Below are 21,120 nucleotides of genomic sequence, written 5' to 3' on the forward strand. Positions count from 1 at the left end.
GCAATGAATGGTAGGAGGATTACAACAACATCAAAAACCAAAAAACAATGCTTAATAATAAAAACTGCAGACTTGTGCAAAAGTGTCGAACAAACCAAAATAAAAAAAAAAACATCAACTAAATTAAGTGATTCCTCCCTAACAGCAACAACAACAACACCATTGAGAAGTGTGGAAAAACGCCAAAGCTAGAAAAAAAAACGCTATCTTCCAAAATGAAAAACAAAAAAAAGGCATCTTTGTTGTCGTCTTTAGAGCGGGGATAGGTGGTTTTCGTTCACAACAGCTGGCATTGAATTGCGGACCATCATCCCCTCCACCATTCATTGTGGGGCGAAAAAGGGAGTCAATGAAAATGCGAGGTTTCTTGTCAGTATTTTGCTCCTTGGTTGTTTTAGTTGTTGTGACCTCCTCCTTTCCTTCTCCTTTGTTCAATTGTCATAATGTAATCACTAGAATAACACCAGTGCCAAGTGAATAAAATATTTTTCCCCGACGTTTTTATATTTTCTTAATTTCAATTAGCAAAAAATGCAATGTTTGCAATCTTGGCCTTTGGAATAAAAATGAACGAAAAAAACATTATAAACTAGTGAAGGTCACATAGCCGAGTAGATGGAGGAGATATTTCAATACCCTATGTAGTGGATATACAGAGAAACAGCCACGTGCTAGATGGATTTGTGAAACAAATGGGCTGATGAGGTGATAAAATAAGATGTACAGGGTGATATGGAAAAACTGCAACAAATTTCGGACGGCTGTCATTTCTAAGCCACTCTTCCGACAGCTGTTAAAGTTATTCCAGTGACCGCTCATTATATTGTTTACAAGCGTACAAAAGCATTTTGGTAAAAATTTTCCAGAAAAAAAGTTATTTGTGATGGAATACAAGCGTTATCGTTAGAGCGTTCCAGCATTTAATTGTGAATAAGTCTTTTGTGTCTCCTACCATCACGCGTTACCGTGATACTGGTAACGTAGCCCGACGTCAAGGAAATGGACGGAAGAAAACAGCAACATCAGCAGAAATGATTCGAAAAGTAATGAAGCGACTTGATCGAAACCCGCGTGGCAGTGTCCGAAAAATGGCTCCTATATGCATGGTGAATTTAAAAAAAAAAACTTCAACCAAATTAAGACTGCTGTCATCCCAAAGCCACTCGTCCGACAGCTGTTAAAATTATTCCAGTGACAGCTCATTATATGGTTTACAAACGTACAAAAGCATTTTGGTGAGAATTTTCCAGAAAAAAAGTTATTCGCGATGGAATTCAAGCGTGATAGCGTGATTTCTTTATATTTGGCTGGAAAACCACAAGTGGCTATCGTTAGAACACACCAGCATTTAAATGTGAATAAATCTTCTGTGCCTCGTACCATCGCTCGTTACCATGATACTGGCTGGTAGCGTAGCCCGACGTCAAGGAAGTGGACGGAAAAAACAGCAACATCGCGTCGCAGTGGCCGAAAAATGGCTCGTGAGCTGAACATATCGCAATATTCCATTCGGCAAATATTGAAAAATTAGCTCGGGGTAAAGCCATTGAAATTCCAAAAAGTGCAAGAACTTACACCGCAACAGAAGGAAAATAGACTCAAAGGAGGTAAAGAGTGGCTTTGCTTGGCCGAAAGTGGTGAACTGCCGAATTTAGTTTTCTCCGATGAGAAAACATTCGTTGTCCGATGAGATAACATTTGTGTTTACTTGCCAAAGAGGTCAGCTGAAAATGGGCACCTTCGGTTGGCCACGAGAACTCAAGCGCCATCCATGGTGATGGTGTGGGCCGCCATAACAGCCAATGGTCTCTCTCCGCTCGTATTAATCAACCGTGGCATCAGAATAAATGCAGAATATTATCTCGAAAATATTCTGGAGGGTGTAAAGCCTTGGGCACGCAAACATTTTGGCCGCAGACCTTGGACATTCCAACATGACTCAGCAGTATAGTACTCAGCACGCGTCACCCAAGAATGGTATCAAAATGAGGTTCCTCGGACAAAAAAATACCGCAGATCAACATTCGGGCAGCGTGAGACGGTTTAATTGGCCGTTTGAAGGTCACAATTCGTGCCAAAGGAGACCAATTCGAAAAAATCTAAACTTATTCTAAAATTTGATACTGCTTCCGACATTTTTTGCTTTCATTCAATAAAATTTAAAAATTATGGCGTTTGACTTTGTTGCAGGTTTTTTTATCTCACCTGAGCACATAAGTTCGGCCGGTCGAACTTTTAACACCCTTCACCATTTGGAAGGAACTTAAAAAATTAAAAAAAAAATCCTCTTAAATGGGGGCTATTCGAAGACGTAGTAGCAGTTCCGAACTTCAAATACGAAATTAAAAACAATTCCGTTGAATGATGACGCTAATATCATCACAATACCGAATACCGGGTGGTATGGTTATATGAGGCTTTACGAATAATTTCACATGTCATAGGCGGTAGTACCCATTACGAACTTCAAATACGAAATTTAAATAATTCCGGTGAATAATGTCTCTAAAAGCATTAAAATAACGAATATCGTTATATGGTGACTATAGTACATATTACGAACTTTAAATACGAAATGCCGAGTACTGAGAGTAAGAGTTACGTAGGGGCTATACGAAAACGTAGACCTGCATAAGTTCTTTTTTGTCAAAGGTTGTAGTACCCATTAAGATCTTCCAATACGAAATCCGAAACAATGCCAGCCTTTAATGTCGCTAAAATCATCAAAATTCTGAATATTCAGAGGTACCGTTTTATGGAGGCCAAACAAAAACGGTTATCGACATGATCCCATTTCGAACTTAACCTGCCTACTGACAAAATACACATGTGTGCAAACTGTTAGCCTTCTATCTCAATTCGTTAGAAAAATAGCGTGATTACAACCGACAGAGGAGCAGACCTCGATTTAGATTAGATTTAGATTTTACGCTGATCAAGATATATACTTTGTGGTGGCTGACATGAGTATTTCGAGGAGTTAAAAATGGAATGGCAAAGATAATATACCCTCCATAGTATGACGGAAGGTATAATAAGACTTAAGAATTTTTCCCGGTTATATTTGACGAATTGTCAAACCAATAACAAATCTTATTTACCCTCCTATACCACTCCATTCCCATGCAAAGTTATCATTCATGATTCATTATGTTCATTCGTACTAGCAGACGTCGTCCAACATTCGATACCAATGACTAAACATTAAACAAACCATATTTGGTCAAGAAAATCATAAAAAGGAGAAATATTGAAAATAAAATGCAATAACACAAACACCCTGCTACGAATAACTGCATAGCTCAGCATTCGGCTCATTGACTAAAACAAATTGTTTAAGTTTCGTCTTTTTTCGTTTTTTGTAATGCCGGCTCCTAAGTCTTCTAGGTTTCAATAAGTATTTTTCCCCCCAATGTCTGTTGAGCATGACCACACTTTGCCGTAAGCAGTTATAATCGTTATGGTCATCAGACACACACACACACATACCGGCCATTGTTTATTTTTTGCCAAGCTTGTGCCACAGCTGACTACTGACAATTGAAGTCAACTCAACCTAACCCAACCCAAAATCTATGAATCTATGCGATTGCAATACTCTGACTGCTGACTGAGTGGCTTGCAAGTTTTCCTCATTTGGTTGGTGTATGACGTCTATCGGTATACATGTGGTATCGACATATCGTCATCATATATACACACATATCTAGGTATGTATGTCCGTATGCAATACCGCTACTAACTTCAAGTGTAGCTGTTACACCCACCATCATTCATGCAAGTCAAAGCTAAATATTGTCACACAATGCAGCCCCCATCTTCCCCCAACCTGCAACACTCATGACTTAACCCACTGCCACATATTAATGTTAACTAATAAATAAAACTTTGTTTTTTTTTCTCTTGTCGCCTTTATGTGGTTATTACTGTTAAGGCCCCTCCGCCCTCCCATCCGGCTGATGTACTGCTGGCCCAGCTAAATTTCGTATTATACACGATTTTGACCGACTTTTTACTGACTGATTTTTTTGTTTGGAAAATAAAATGAGCATAAAAATGTTTCATAATACTCCAAGAGTCGGATAAAGAGTAATATGGAGATAGTGAGAGAGAGAGCAAAATGCACACACAGAATCAGAGACAGAGCCTAAAAGTAGGACTTTTACTAGGAAGTGCGACTGTCAAGTGTTAAAATATAAATGTTTGACAATGATGTTCGGTTATTAAACTGTGGAGCGATTTGATTGTGGGAAAGAATGGAAAATCAAATAATAAAATAATACCCGGCAAAAACTTGAATGCTGTAAGAGTCGAATAACCCATTTAAATGCAATATAAACCAGTAAAGAAAGTCTTAAAGTCGGGCGGGGCCGACTTTATGATACCCTACACCACTTTGCTAATTTAGTTGAGCTCCACATAACAATTAAAAGTTTTTTATGGGAGAATTCAATCATAAAAGTTCAAAGGACTAAATATGCCGAAGCATTTGTATCTTTTAAATTCGGACTTTTATTGCCCATTTGGTGCACAATTAATTTGAAATCAGATAAAAATATACATAGGAGCTATATCCAAATCGGAACCGATCTCGATAAAATTTGGCAAAGATATTTCTGAGCTGTATTTGATATATTTCCCTGAATATCGTTGTTACGGAGTGCATATTACGGCTGTGGGTAACAAATCGGATGAACAGTAAATATGGGAGCTATAGCTACATTTGAACCGATCTTCACCAAATTTGACATACTAGCTTCTAGACTCGATTCGGTCGTAAGTGCCAAATTTCATTTAATTTGTGCAAATATTAGACGATTGGTGCACAATCAAAGATAAATCGGACGAAGTTATATATGGGAGCTATATCCAAATCTGAACCGATTTCGATAAAATTTAGCAAATGTATTTCTGAGCTGTATTTGATATATTTCCCCAAATATTGTTGTTACAGAGTGCATATTACGACTGCGGAGGACAAAAATAACAAATCGGATGAACAATACACATGGGAGTTATAGCTATATCTGAACCGATTTCGATCAAATTTTGCATACTTATTTTCAGGTCCAATTTGATCGTACGTGCATACTATTCGGCCTGATTTTACACGTTTGGTGCACAATAAAAGGCAAATCGAACGAAGATATATATGGGAGCTATATCTAAATGTTTACCGATTATCTCTAATTTCAATAGGGTTCGTCCTTGGGCCAAACAAATGTTGTTTGGAAATTTTCATCTCAATCGGATACTAAATGCGTCCTGCATTTTGTTCACAAGAATACATGGACAGACGGACGGACGGACTGACATGCATAAATCGACTCAGAAAGTGATTCTATGCAGATCATCAAAAGTAACTATGGGTCTATCTCGTTCTCTTTTGTCTGTTACAAACAAATACACAAAGACATAATACCCTGACCACCTTGTGATGTAGGGTATAAAATACCTCCTACATTAATGGGTTACTCCTTTAAAAGCTGCAAAGTAAAATAACATTCCTTGCTCATTACCAAGTAATGATTAACGTCGCTAGAGAGTGGGCGCCTCCGAACCCCAAACTAAATTTTGTCCCGTGCCGGCGATAAATTTAAATTATAAATTAGGATGAGTGGCACAGAGAGTGTATATATCATTTGATACGGTCAAAACGTGCTCAGTCGAAATAGCGGTCTTAGACCCCAGGTCTCTTTGAACCAAATCCGTTTCAGGACATTTGGAGTCGATCTAGCGATGTCCGTCCATCTGTCTGTTTGGCGCACGATAACTCTCGAAGGGAGTATCAGATTTGATCCAAACTTGGTACATCGTAATATTTTTGTCAAACTTAGATCGAGTTCGGAGATGGGCAATATCGGTCCCCCTCCGTCTGGTACCTTCCCCACAAAATGTCGAAATGTTCAAAAAATATATTTGCTGCACAGAAACGATAATCCGATTCTGCTCCAACTTTGCAAGTCCTAATATTCGCAACAATGCTAGGTCAAGTGCGAAAATGGACAATATAGGTCCACTCTATCAAGTACCTCCCCCACAAAGTGTTAAAATTTTGAATAATTACAACTCTTATAAAATGTGATGTTAGAGTCTAATTGTCTTCAAATGTCACACATCCCTATAATTTGATTAACCCAAGGTCTGGTGTTAAAATGGAATATATCGGTCCACTCCTTCTGGTACCTCCCCCACAAAAGGTCGAAATTTTGAATATCCATGAAACTCTTAAAACGCGAAATAAACATCTAATACCATTTAGACTTGGCACATCTGAATATTTCTATCCATAGACAGGATCTGTCATAAAAGCTGTAGAGATCGGACCATTCCTTCTGGTACCTCCCCCACAAAGGGTCAACATTTTGTATATCCAAAACGTTTATAAAATCCAAAATAAGCATCAGGTTCTCTTTATATTTCACATGCTCAATAACAATATTGTGCGAATTTGTTTCTTGTAATAATTTTGGTAACCTATTCACCATAAAGTAGATTCTCACGCAAAATACCAAAGCTCGAAGTCTTCATAACAAAGTTATACCATTTAGTACCTTTCGCACCCTTAAAGTACACATTTCCCAAAAGCAGTTTTCGTTCAAATAAAAAAATCTATTTATTTAAGCTTTTGGCTATTTTTGACTCAGATTCTAATATGTTTACCGCAAAACGAAAGATCCAAAATTGTTCTGATTTTATATATTTTTTTAAATAAACGGAAATACCCAATTTCGATAAACATTAAAATAAAAAGTTTATTCTGAATTATTAACCCGTCCCCTGTTACCACTGTAGCTAGCTGTCAGTCTATAAATTTTAATGATGTGTCTGGAGGATAGCTGGAATATAATTCACAAGCTCTCTACAATTGAATGGGTTGTGAGGTTAGAAATTGCATTGCCAGCTAGCGGATAGATTGATGGTTGAACTGTCATTATTATTCACTTGCTTTAATTTACACGGCTGTTGCACAACGGCAAACAGCAGCAACAACAACATCAGCTGCAGCTGCAAGCGAATGGGTTGCACTTGTGGACTTAACTGGTCATAAGTGTATATTAGTCAGAGAACGACACGGCTACATAGAAGAGTATGCATGTATGTAAATTGTGTGCAACTATGGTTATAGTTGAATTATTTACTACAAATGTAAATAAACTATTCTCCAGCTCTCTGTGGTTCCATTCGCGTGTGTGTGTGTACACCGAGATCTCACTTATTTTGATGGATGCATAGAAGGAACAGTTAGATGGATGTATGAGGAACTTGAATTCCATGGCAGTTCATTTTTATTTAATTGTTCTGCTTCTGCTTCTTCTCCTCCTTCAATTTTTTTGCTTCTTCATCTTTGTTTTTAGAACGGTGTTAAATACCCAACGGTAAATTAGGTTACTAATTGTTTCAAGCGAAATAGTAGAAGCAAAAAAACAAAATAACCGCACATTAGTAAACTCACACACACGCACACACACTTTGACATACTTTGTACCATAGGAAATTGAGTATTGAGAGCAGGATTATTATCTTTTTGTTGCATTTGTGTGCACTCATCGTTGCGGAATGATGTGCACATAAGGACATCAGTAAGTTGTAGACATTTCGTTGACATCTACATGATTCTATGGATGAAGAGCTGACAATACTTTGATGCCTTAAAATAAAATGGGGAGACGACTGGAAGTGCCTGAGAGCGTATGATTAACAATGGCAATTATACGCTGCGTCTTTTTATGTTACTTTTTTTGAATGGGAAGTAATTAGTTTCTGTATCAAGATTTAGTTAATATTTTGGTGGGGGGAGGTAACTCTGAAAATGGTGCAAAAATTAACAGAAATATAAAAAGGGAAATTATCAATGGATTTGCCGAGAGTTATATACCCTTAGTATAAATTTGGAAACTAAAAAGTAAATTATTAAAAATTTGAAAATTATATAAAATCTTCTGTCTTCAACCGTCTCGCTGCAGAAGGTATACACCTCAATACACTAATACATTTAAGCTAATTATAAAAGTAACCTATTTAGAGGGGCAAATTTCCCCTTCCTTAACCTTGTTGTGTGTCTTCGTCAATATTGCAGATAACAATACGAAGATTATTTTGGTCAAATATTTTAGCCATCGAGCAAGTCAACAAAGGGATCTTTTATTCAAAATATTCGTAAAAACTCCCTTTAAACGAGATTTTAACAAACTGTTCTAAAAAAGTATTTGTCATGAAATTTATCTATAAAAGTCAGAAGAACATATACAGGGTTGTCCATATTCGACGGACCCATCTGGCAACGCCATAACTTTTGACAGAGATGTCACATCGCTTAATGACATACTGCGTTTGAAGCGTCAGTCCAAGCAGATTTTTACCGTGAACCAATACACGCCACGCGAAATAGTTGAAATTTACATTCAACAGAAGAAGTCAATTGTGAAAACTCATCGGGTTTTTAAAACATTAAAAAATGTGAGAAGTGCGCCTTCTAAGAACACCATTGAGCGTTTATACGAAAAATGTTCGACTGGTAAGGCTCTTTCTAATCCGAAGAGGCCATATAAAAGTCGACCACGGCGATCGGCCGAGAATATCGCTGCCGTACGATCCAGTGTTGAGAGGTCCCCAAGAACATCCCAAAAACGCCGTTCTCAGCAGTTGGGCATGGCTCGGTCCACTTTACAACGGATTATTCGCTTTGATTTGCATTTCTTCCCGTACAAAATTAAATTGACGCAAAGAATGTTGCCTGCGGACAAGCCTCGTCGATTGGAATAGGTCATGGGTCCGTCGAATATGGGCAACCCTGTAATTTTCGCCCAGGTCCCATACCTGCTCTAGAAGACCTACGGATGTAGTTCACCAAAACTCTCCTAAATGCAAACATTCTCCTACAGATGTTATATACTTAGAAGACCTTATATTGGTTATATTTAAATGTTTGCAATATTTTGTCATTTATGAGAAAATTACATGAAACCCCTAGCCAATTAACTAATTACTAAATTGCAATATTCATAATCTTATCGTTATATTTATAAAACATATATAAAGTTTTAATAAAATTGCTATGTGTAATAGTTATGTTTATCACTTTTATTTCATCATATTCACCTTTATTTAAATGAAGAGTAAACGGTCTCTATGTCTCTCTTTCAAATATTCAGAGCTTTTCACAACAGTGCTAGGTCTTCTCTTTAATTTCACTGCAATTTCGTAAAGAGAATTGCCAATGAATGTATTTGTAAGTGGCCTCTGAGCTTTCGCACTTAAATTGTTGTTGTAGATTACAGGAGAGCAGCGGCAGCAGCAGCAGCAGCGTCTGTTGTTTATTTATTTCTGTTGGTGTTGCAACGAGAGCAAAAGTTTCATAAAATAATCAATGGAATCGATGATGTGCTGCAATGATAACTTTGTTGTTGTTGTTGCTACTGTTATTCCAAATATTATTGTTTATGATTGCAGTTATTGTTGTTTGTTTATTACTTTATTTTGCTAGTGCTTTATATTTTTCCGTTTTCATGAGACAAAACACTGCTAGTGTTTCGTGGCCGAGTGATGATAATTTATAGAACTATTTATTGTTATTGCATCCTATGTTGTTTTGTATCATTTCCGGTTATTATTTCCAAACTTATTATCACTGTGTGCAATCAATGCTTGCTTCAAATTTTTTTTTATTTTATATCCGTTTATTTCATTTAATTTCTTCACCTTTTATTAAAACTTTAGACTTTTCCATTTATTTTCCTAAATGATTTTGATTAAATTTTTTGTTTGTGTTATTATTTTTTGGAATTTTTTTTATGATTTAAATGGTTGGGGTGTGTGTGTGTAGTAGCTTGATTGGCTTCTGACAACGACTGTTCAGTGTCAAAGTTTTGTGCAAACTTGTAATACAAGTAGTCCATAGTGGTGTATCCCCAGAATATTATCAAATATGGTTAGTCGTTACATTACACATTTGACATTCGGTTTTGATGTCAGGTCTCGTGAGAAAAGCCCCTTAAGCTTTCAGCGATACTGCTAAAGTCCATTTTCCACATTCAAGGTTGTCCCCTGTCGACATCAATGAAATGAGAAAAAAAACCTTTGCAAAACAACAACTTTTTTTCTGGGTAATCAAAATGGGAAAGTAGGAGAAGAAAATTGAGAGAGAAAAGTTACCGTTACATTGAAGAGACTGTGTGTCACAGTTAACATGGGCAAAAGCTCATGTTAAATTAACAGGTGTTAATTTGAATGAATTTTATTTAATATTAAATTAAAGGCTATGAACATTTTAGCTGATATTTATAAAGGAATTGCGAATAAAAATATTGAGTATTTAATAATCAAATAGTACATGTCACAGTCCTAACCAGAGAATTATACAAAGAATTAATTACACTCTGCAACAAAAAAAAAATAATAACAGATTATGGAATTAGAGCTCAAAAGCTTACATGGATCCACATTTTTTAAAATTCTCGGATTTTTGCTGATTTTCATAGTGTCTTCGGGAATATTGCACATAAACACACCAAAACAAGTTAATAAATGGGACTTTTTGGGCCATTTTTGAAAATAAGTTTAAAAGCTCCAGATCAAATTTCAAAAATAGCCTCTAACCAGAAGAAATTTTGTGTACCTTATATTTACTTTAACAAGTTTAAAAGTATTAGTCGGTTTCGCCGACAGATGTATACCCTCAGCCATTATTCGTTTATTTAAATATATTTTGACTTTTGTTATGATTATTCAAATTGTTGACCCTCTATTGAGTTGGTTCCGTAGGAATGGATCAATACTGTCCATTTCGTATCGTACCTAAATAATAATGATATAAATATTGCGACGTGCCAGGTATGGGCTATATTTCCTATTTCCTTTACGAGATATGTGATAATTTTTAGAAAATGTTAAAATGTGCGAAATATTGCATTTTCGTACTTCATCAAATACAGATAAAAATATTGGTATACACAAAATTACAAGAAAATCGGACATTTACAGGGTGAGATGAAAAAACTGCAACCAACTTCAGACTGCTGTCTTTTATAAGCCACTCGTCCGAGAGCTGCTAAAATTGTTCCAGTGACAGCTCATTACAAGCGTACAAAAGCATTTTGGTGAGATTTTTACAGAAAAAAAGTTATTCGTGATGGAATTCAAGGGCGGATAGTGTGATTTATTTATATTTGGCTGGAAAACCACAAGTATCTATCGTTAGAGCACTCCAGCATTTAGATGTGAATAAATCTTTTTTCTCTCGTACCATCGCTCGTTACCGTGATACTGGTAGCGTAGCCCCTACGTCAAGGAAGTGGACGGAAGAAAAAAGCAACATCAGCAGAAATGGTTCGAAAAGTAAAGAAGCGACTCGATCGAAACCCGTGTCGCAGTGGCCGAAAAATGGCTCGTGAGCTGAACTTATCGCAATATTCCATTCGTCAAATATTGGAAAATGAGCTCGGGGTAAAACCATTAACTCTTCAAAAAGTGCAAGAACTTACACCGCAACAAAAGGAAAATAGAGTCAAAAGAGCTAAAGATTGCTTCGCTTGGCCGAAAGTGGTGAACTGCCGAATTTGGTTTTCTCCGATGAGAAAACATTCGTTGTCCAGCATTTTGTAAACAAACAAAATGATGGTGTTTACTTGCCAAGAGGTCAGCTGAAAATGTGCACCTTCGATTGGCCACCAGAACTCAAGCGCCGGCCATGGTGATGGTGATGATGGGCTGCCATAACAGACGATGGTCGCTCTCCGCTCGTATTAATCGACCGTGGCATCAGAATAAATACCGAATATAATAGCGAAAATATTCTGGAGGGTGTATTAAAGCCTTGGACACGGAAACATTTTGGCCGCAGACCTTGGACATTCCAACAGGACTCAGCACCATCGCACCCAAGAATGGTTACAAAATGAGATTCCTCGCTTCATTTTCAGCGCATAATGGCCACCAAAATCTCCGGATAACAATCCGTTGGACTATTTTGTCTGGAGTATTTTGAAAAGCAAGGTTGGCACTAAAAATACCAAAGTGTCGATCACCTCAAGCAATCGCATCGCCAGGAATGGGCCAAAATACCGCAGAGCAACATGCGGGCAGAGTGTGACGGTTTCATTGTCCTTTTGAAGGCCATAATTCGTGTCAAATGTGTCCAATTTGAACAAATATATACTTATTTTAAAATTTGATGCCATTTTCGACATTTTTGGCTTTCATTAAAAAAATTTTAAGAAAATGTTAAAACTATGGCATTTGACTTTATTGCAGTTTTTTATCTCACCCTTTATATCCAATTTAATCCGAAATCATAAATTTCATGAGGTACCAGAAGGCGTTCGCAGATATATGTCATCTTCACAAGAGATCTTGTGTTAGCAAAAACGTGCGGAAGGTACCAGAAGAAATCGTCCGATAAATCCTATCATTATAACACATCTTGTATTAATGGAAATATTGATATGTGCCAAGTCTGAATGGAATCGGATGATAATTTCGCGTTTTATGAGTTTCATGGATATTTGTTGACCCACCTTTCCCATTCCATCTTTACACCAGTCCTTTGGTTAAAAGAATATTGTGATGTGTGAACTGCGAAGAGAACCGGATGCTTATTTCGGATTTTATAATCGTTTGGTTATTCAAAACTTTGACCCTTGATACCAGAAGGAATATTCCGATCTCCACCATCTTTATAACAGATCTTGTGTTGAAGGAAATATTGAGATTTTAAGTCTAAATGAAATCGGATGTCAATTTTGCGTTTAGGAGCTTCACGAATATTTAAAATTTTGGCACTTGGTGAGGAAGGTGCCAGAAGGAGTGAACCGATATATCCCATCTTCACACCAGACCTTGTGTTAATATGAATATTGTTATGTGTATAATTTTAGGACAAGCGGACTCTTACATCACATTTTATTTAGAGCTATAATTATGTAAAATTTTGACCTTTGTGGGGGAGGTACTTGATGGAATGGACCGATATTACCCATTTTCGCACCTGTCCTAGCACTGATGCAAATATTAGGATTTGCAAAGTTGGAGCAAAATCTGATTATCCTTACTCTATCTGTGCAGTAAAATATTTTTTGAAAACCTTTGCATGGAAGGTACCAGGAGGATAACAATTTTATGCTGATCATATATTATTTAAAAATTACTTAACAATGTGTTACCATTCTTTTCTTGATTTCATATAACAATAGCTTCAATAAATTTATATTTCATACAAAAGTCTTCAAATCAATTGATTTCAATTTTAATATTCCTTGCATTAATACTATATTTTCTCACCACACCTCAAATATATATTTCTCTTAACTACTATATCTAAAAAACCAGTAAAGAAAGTCCTAAAGTCGGGCGGGGCCTACTTAATGATACCCTACACCACTTTGCTAATTTAGTAGAGCTCCACATAACAATTGAAAGTTTTTATGGGAGAATTCAGTCATACACGCTAGGATTATAATTATAATTTAAAGTTCAAAGGACTAAATATGCCGAATCATTTGTATCTTTCAAATTCGGACTTGCATTGCCCATTTGGTGCACAATCAATCCAATTCTGAACAGATCTCGATAAAATTTGCCAAAGATATTTCTGAGCTGTATTTGATATATTTCCTTGAATATCGTTGTTACGAAGTGCATATTGCGGCTGTGGGTAACAAATATAACAAATCGGATGAACAATATATATGGAAGCTATAGCTATATCTGAAGCGATCTTCACCAAATTTGACATACTAACTTCTAATTCTCAATTCGGTCGTAAGTGCCAAATTACAACCCATTTAGACAAATATTAGACGTTTGGTGCACAATAAAAGCTTAATCGGACGAAGTTATTCAGGGTTGCCCATATTCGACGGACCCATCTGGCAACGCCATAACTTTTGACAGAGATGTCACATCGCTTAATGACATACCGCGTTTGAAGCGTCAAAGGTATTTCTGAGCTGTATTTGATATATTTCCCCAAATATTGTTGTTACAGAGTGCATATTACGGCTGCGGAGGATTTCGAAATTTATGGGCTTCATAGATTTCTATTTCGATCAAATTTGGCGTACTTATTTTCAGGCCTAATTTGGTTGTATGTGCCAAATTCCATACTATTCGGGCTGATATTACACGTTATGTGCACAATAAAAGGCAATTCGGACAAAGATATATATGGGAGCTATTTCTAAATTTTTACCGATTATCTCCAATTTCAATAGGGTTCGTCCTTGGGCCAAACAAATGATTTGTGCAAAATTTCATCTGGATCGGGTAATAAATGGACAGGCGGACGGACGGACAGACGGACAGACATGCATAAATCGACTCAGAATGTGATTCTATGCAGATCATCAAAAGAAACTATGGGTCTATCGCGTTTCCTTTTGCCTGTTACAAACAAATGCACAAAGACATTATACCCTGACCACCTTGTGGTGTAGGGTATAAAGAATAGAATTTTTAATCATAGCATAGAAAAATGGGCTGATGAAATCTCAATTCCGGCCATTATCGACGCACTGTAAGATGAAAACAATGGACATGACATGAAGAGCGAGCTTGTGATGTGGTTCTTGTAATGTGCTGTCCTCAGATTGTATGAGATATTATGATTAAAAAACCAGAGAAATACTCTATTCAAAACTTACAGGTGCCAAGAGAGAGACATTTTAATAAAAACTTACAAAAGACATGTAAAGAACGTCAAACAAAAACAATAATATGTCCTAATTCAATAGGGCACTGGGTTTCCGGAGTCATTAAACGAGACGCACAATCGCTTACATATTCCTCATGCCATCAGGACGAAATTTGAAAACTAAGCTAAGTACAAAAAGCTTTTTTTTTATAAAATGAGCTGATGATGAGTCTGATGTAAAGAGAAACAACGGAAACAGGAAATAAACAAGTGGAATTACCATTGGGCTATATATAAATCTAATGTTAGTCTGCAATGTGCGAATTTTGAAGAGAACTGAGAAATATTTTCGCATTTTATAAGAGTTACAATTATTAAAATCATCGACCAGAAGGTGCGGGTTAACAAGTCCCATATGCGCAACAAATTTAATGTTGGTGGATAGTTCGAAGGTTTTATAATTATTTAAAATTTTAACACTTTCTGGGGGAGGCGAGTGGGGCGATATTGTTCAATTTAGCAACTGACGTATGGCTCATATAAGTATTAGATTAGGAAACGTTGTACAAAATCGGATTAATTTCTTTAGAAATTTCGATCTTTTGTGGAGGAAGTTCCAGAAAGAGTGGACCGATATTACAGCCTTCGAACTCGATCCAGATTTGATAATAATCGAAATCGAAATCGAATACTCTCTTCAAGAGTTATCATGAACGCCAACCAGTCACACAGACACACAGATGGTCACCGAATCGACCAAAAATGTCCGAAAACAAATTTCGTCCAATCAGAATTCTAAAACCGTTATTTCGATGAAGCACGATTTCGGGTTAATTGTACACCAAATGCCCAATATAAGTCCAAATGGCCTGAATTTTGGTATACCCCACCGAATTCATTCTGGAAGCAAGTACATCAAATTTGGTAGTAAAATCGGTTCAGATATAGCTATAGCACCCATATATATGTTTCATCCGATTTGGTGTTTATACCCCTGACATTCGTAATACATTCGACAACAATGATATTTGGTACCGGACATCAGATACTGCTCGAAAATACCTCTATCAAATTTTATCGAGATCGCTTCAGATTAGGATATAGCACCCATATATATCTTCAACCGATTTCGGGTTAAATGTGCCACAAATAGCCAATATCATTCCAAATGAACTGAATTTTGGCATATCCGGCACAATTCAGTCTAAAAGCAAGTAAATCAAATTTGGTGAAAATCGGTTCAGATATATGTTTCATCCGATTTGGTGTTGACAACAATAATATTTGGTACCAAATTTTATCGAGAAGGGCTAAGATTTGAATATAGCTCCCATATATATCCTTAATCCGATTTCAGGTTTATGGTGAAAATAATGGCTAATATCAACCCAAATGGAGTGAATTTCGGGACGTACGTTTCCATTTTTTTGGAACTCGGCTCCGATATATATTTTTTTAATGTAATCCTTCTCGAAGTGACATCCTTCACTCTATAGCAGGGGTGCTCAAGAAGAAATATCTGTTTTCAGTCAAATTTCTCTTTGCTTATTTAAATCAAGAACAAAACAGTGTTAAGTCATTATTTATACAAATATTTTTTATCCATTTGCTTTATAAACTATTTTGGCAAACATTCGTGTTTAAAAACAATTAAATAGAACAGTAAAATATAAAGAATAACAGAATTTTAATTTTCTCTTAAATTATCTCCTTTTTCTCTTCATGTTCTAGAACACGGTTTTGAGCACCCCTGCTCTGTAGTAATGCTATTTGACATGCCTCTCATATATTAGTTTCCTCTGAAACCAAACTATAACTGCTCTAAAGCCAAATGTTGATAGGTAGTATGATCTACTTCAAATAAATTCATTTTTTACGGGAGCTCTACTAAATATGCATAGTAGTGTAGGGTATCATATAGTCTGAACCGCCCGATGTATGACTTATTGGGTTTGATTATATTTTTGCTTAAAAATGATTAAATTAGGTAAAATTCAATGCAGGAAAGTTATTTCAAAATTCTCTTAATAATATCTCTTTTATTATTTTGCCCATCTAGATTTACTACAATTTGAAGCATTAGTTTACTCTTGAGTTTCCTTACTTTAGGACAGCGGTGCTCAAAAACGTGTTCTAGATCATGAAGAGAAAAAAGAGATAATTTAAGAGAAAATTAAAATTCTGTTTTTCGTTATAATTTACGGTTCTATTTAATTGTTTTTAAACACGAATGTTTGCCAAAATAATTTATAAAGCAAATGGATAAAAAATATTTGTAAAAATAATGACTTAACACTGTTTTGTTCTTGATTTAAATAAGCAAAGAGAACTTTGACTGAAAAGAGATATTTCTTCTTGAGCACCGCTGCTTTAAGACTTGTAAAGAGAATTTTTTTTTTTTTTGGCAGAAAAGAGTGTTGCTAACATTCATACATACTTCTTCCCACACAACCTGTCTCACACAGGTATTGCATGAATAACAGTTAGTGCTTTTATTGCAAGTTATTGACATTGTTGTTGTAATACCAGAAATGCTTTTTCTGTGACACAGTTTTGTATGACGTAGTCACATTGTTATTGACTTTGTAAAGTTTATGGGAGAGAGAGAGAGATATACGACCGATAGTGAGTGAGAGAGCGAGTATACTTGATTGCATGTGTCGGTGGTCGGTGACTGTGTGCATTGTCTTGTTTCATTCAAGCATTTTACTTTAAAAGAAGGACCGACGGACATACCAAATATGACACTTTGCTATTGGAATGTTGCATGCAGGGTTGCCCATCTAAATATTCACTTTGTTATAATAAGTCTTCACGTTTACTGTGCGTCCCTAAAAATAATCACAAGGAAAGCCAAGAGATTATGTAAGTAGAGCTAAGAATACGAAACGTGTGTATGGGCGTTTCGAAAGTTTACCTAAATTTTTACCGGGAAAGTTTACCGGAAAAATATTCGAGTGAAAATTTCTTGGAAACTATGTATTTTATGTTATATATTTTGTAATAATACTGGCAAAATTAAAGGGAATATTTCTGTAACTTACAATTTAGTCATTAAATGGGTTATTTTCTTCAAAGACGAAACCTCCATTAAGATGTGATCTATCAGATCTCAATATTCTACAAAGTGTTCATTATAAAATTTTACTACACATCAAAACCTTAAACTTACCTAAAAACCTGGAATAGGTAAAAGTAAAAGAAACGTTTTATGGTTAAAGCCCACTCCATCTAGATTTATGCAAATCTGAAATTTGAAGGTCCTGAACGTATTTTGATGATTTTACCTACATTTTTAAATTTTAACAGAATTTTTAACGGATCTAATTTCCAAAACGTTCAAAGTTCAGACCGGCCGAACCTGCCTTTTTGTACCCTCCACCATAGTATGGAGGGTATATAAAGTTTGTCATTCTGTTTGTAACACCTCGATACATACATTTTAGACCCCACAAAGGAAGTATATTCTTGATCAGCATAAAATTCTATGTCGATTTAGCGATGTCTGTCTGTCCATCTGCCCGTCTGTGGAAATCACTATAGCTTCCGAATGAAATGAAACAGATTGATAAAGTTTTACTCAAATGTATATTATGCATGCAGGACTTTTGGTATTGAAAATGGGCCACGTACGGGCCATATAACGGTACCTCCCGATATTCGGTATTTTGGTGATTTTAGCGATATTATTCACCGGGATTGTTTCAAATTTTATATTTGAAATTCGTAATGGACACTACAGCCTATGACAGAAAATTGTCTGTGCAGGTCCACGTTTTGGTATAGCGCCCATATAGCGGGACCTCCCGATATTCGGAATTTGATGATTTTAGCTACATTATTCACCGATTTTTTTTTTAAGTTTCGCATTTGAATATTGTGATGGCTTATGACAAAAGTTACCTATGCAGGTCCATGCCGTCGTATAGACCCTAAAATAACAGCTACATTCGGTATTTTTAAGATTTTAACAGAATTTTTAACGGATTTTATTGTTTTTTTTTTTTTTAATTGCCAAATTCGTTCCAAATGGTGAAGGATATTCAAAGTTCGGCTCGGCCGAACTTACAGCCTTTTTACTTGTTAATATTTATGAGTTCCTGGCTTATAGAAGTTTTTAGGTGAGAATATATAAAACGCTTCTCTGGCTGGCTTCTTCATAGAGGAACAAAGGAGTCTTAGGTTGACTTAATTCGATTTTGGCTCTACACTCCTTTGTTCTTTTCCATGGAAGCCAGCCGGCGACTTAAGCCGGTCTAAAATGCTCTTTATGTTCTTGCACCTTTAGATTGATGATTTATTCTGGAACATATAGTAGAAATTAATGACAAATAATTTTTCGGAATATTTTGGTGTCATTTAAAATAAGTTTTTAACAATATTTAAAAAAAAGAAACCATAAAGACCTGTCAGTCTGAAGAAAAAAACTTCGAACAAAATAGTTCTCGTTAAACAATTAAAAATTGCAATTCTCCTCCTCCTTGAATCATCTTTAAATAGCTGACTTTTACAGATCATTACCAGATGTTCTTTTTCAATAATTGGTTTTTAGAGAGCGAATTCTCTCAAAAGAATATTCGACCTAATATTTGTTACACAAACAATGTAATTTCTTGCCATCGATTTTATACGTTATTGTCCCTACTTGGAGCCACTGTACACATGGATTGCATATGGAATGTGAAGATAAAAATTATATGTAAATTAAAACTTGTTGTCATATCCGGTTTTCTTAAGGAAAACAGTTCGATGATTTTATGTAATATTTCCAAACAAATCAGAGGAAATTATAACTAAAAAATCCAATTTGTTATAACCTTGTTGACAATGAAGAAAATTCTGCTTTTTGCATCATAATTCATTCATATTTTTCACATGTCAAATGATGGTGAATGTTGAAAGAAGAAAAAAACGAAAACAAAAACAATCAATGACATGAAATAAACATTCATTCATTCACACATTTTCAACACTTCAAACAATTGAGAATACCATTCAAGCAGCACAAACAAATCCATGCATATGCATGTATGCGAGTTTGATGTAATTCCAAAAACAACAACACACAAGATGAGATGAGTGTTTTATATATGTATTTTTTTTCTGTTAATATTTTTGTTCTTATTGTTTCTGTTAAAATGATTCACTGCATTGTTTTGAAAAAAATGCTTTTGGGGTTTTTATGGGTTTCATTTGTTGACGAAAGGTAACTAACACAATTCAAACATTTATTTTGATGGATTTTTGAAATGATTTGTGAAATGATGTAGGTTTTAAGAATATTTTATTATTATTTTTTCTTTAATTTCTGCGAATGAATGTCTTGATTTCGTTGAGTAATGGCTTGACAGTGATTTCACGGATAATACCATGAGCTTACTAGAACTCTCAACAATAAGAATCAATTGTCACAGTAACACAGATTTAATTTTTCGCACATAAGCTTTCGTAAGCTTATTCTCTCCTACATCGCATTTCCTTTGTTTTGCAAAAGAAAACAAAAAAAAACAATAAAAGCTTTTTATGCTTGTTCAAATTCTCTTTTAAAAGAGAATGCTGAACGCTAATGAAAAGGGGGAAATTTCATAACGTTTAAATGACAATTTAACGTATGATTAAAGCTTAAAGTTGAAAAACGGTTTGTTGTATTCGATTAAATAAAAGGACTTTTTTTATTGCGTATAAGTGTTATATAATAAAAAATTACTCATACGCACAGTGGATGTTTATTTTTCCAGTAGGCAGGTTGAGTTCGTAAATGGGCCATGTAGGTCCACGTTTTCATATAGCCCCCACATATAAGTACCTTCCGATATTCGGAATTTTTATGACTTTAGCGACATTATTCATCGGAATTGTTTCAAATTTGGTATTTGGAGTTCGAAATGGATACTACAGCCTAAGACAGAAAATTGTCTGTGCAGGTCCACGTCTTCGTATAGGTCCCATATAACGGTACCCCCAAAATTTGGTATTTTTTAGGAATTTATTTTTTGAAAATTTCCTAATCTGTTACAAATGGTGGAGGTTATTCAAAGTTCGGCCCCGCCGAACTTACTGCTTTTTAACTTGTTCCCTTTGAAGTATCATGGGAGATTTTGACTTGAAATGGGTGAAATTGGCAGTATATTGCAAACACATAATTTTCACTAGTAATATATAAATTCCAAATGTAATATTCTTAAAAACTAAAAACATTCTACGTAAGACGAAATTTAAGGTTATTTTTATGCAGCAACTTGAAAAAAGTTAAAAAAATGTATCAAAAAATTAGGAAATATTTTGGGGGTTCTTGACAACATTAATGCTAAAATTGTCATAATTCATACTGGAAATGGAGACTTCTTGTCCTTCTTAAATGATGTTTGGTAGAAAATTGTTGCGTAAACTCACATGAAGCACGGATTCAACCGGATTTTAAATGGGTTTTAGCAGTTACGAGTTCCTGGCGTTTAAGTGAGATTCAGACATTTAATTTATTATGGGATTAA

The 21,120-nt window shown here is 35.5% G+C and overlaps 1 protein-coding gene across 2 annotated transcripts in view; it reads right to left on the bottom strand.

The window, feature by feature from the left end:
* The window catches only part of LOC101897889 (RNA-binding protein Pasilla), a 209,748-nt gene extending 199,877 nt beyond the window's left edge, over nt 1–9,871 (bottom strand). For both annotated transcript variants that reach the window (XM_059119066.1, XM_059119045.1), the window contains exon 1: nt 9,103–9,871. The gene's annotated coding sequence lies outside the window, so the exon portion shown is untranslated. The remainder of the gene's footprint in view (nt 1–9,102) is intronic.
* Nucleotides 9,872–21,120: the final 11,249 nt, after the last annotated feature.

Source organism: Musca domestica, unplaced genomic scaffold (assembly GCF_030504385.1).
Source record: "Musca domestica strain aabys unplaced genomic scaffold, Musca_domestica.polishedcontigs.V.1.1 1, whole genome shotgun sequence".
In the NCBI taxonomy this organism is placed as follows: domain Eukaryota; kingdom Metazoa; phylum Arthropoda; class Insecta; order Diptera; family Muscidae; genus Musca; species Musca domestica.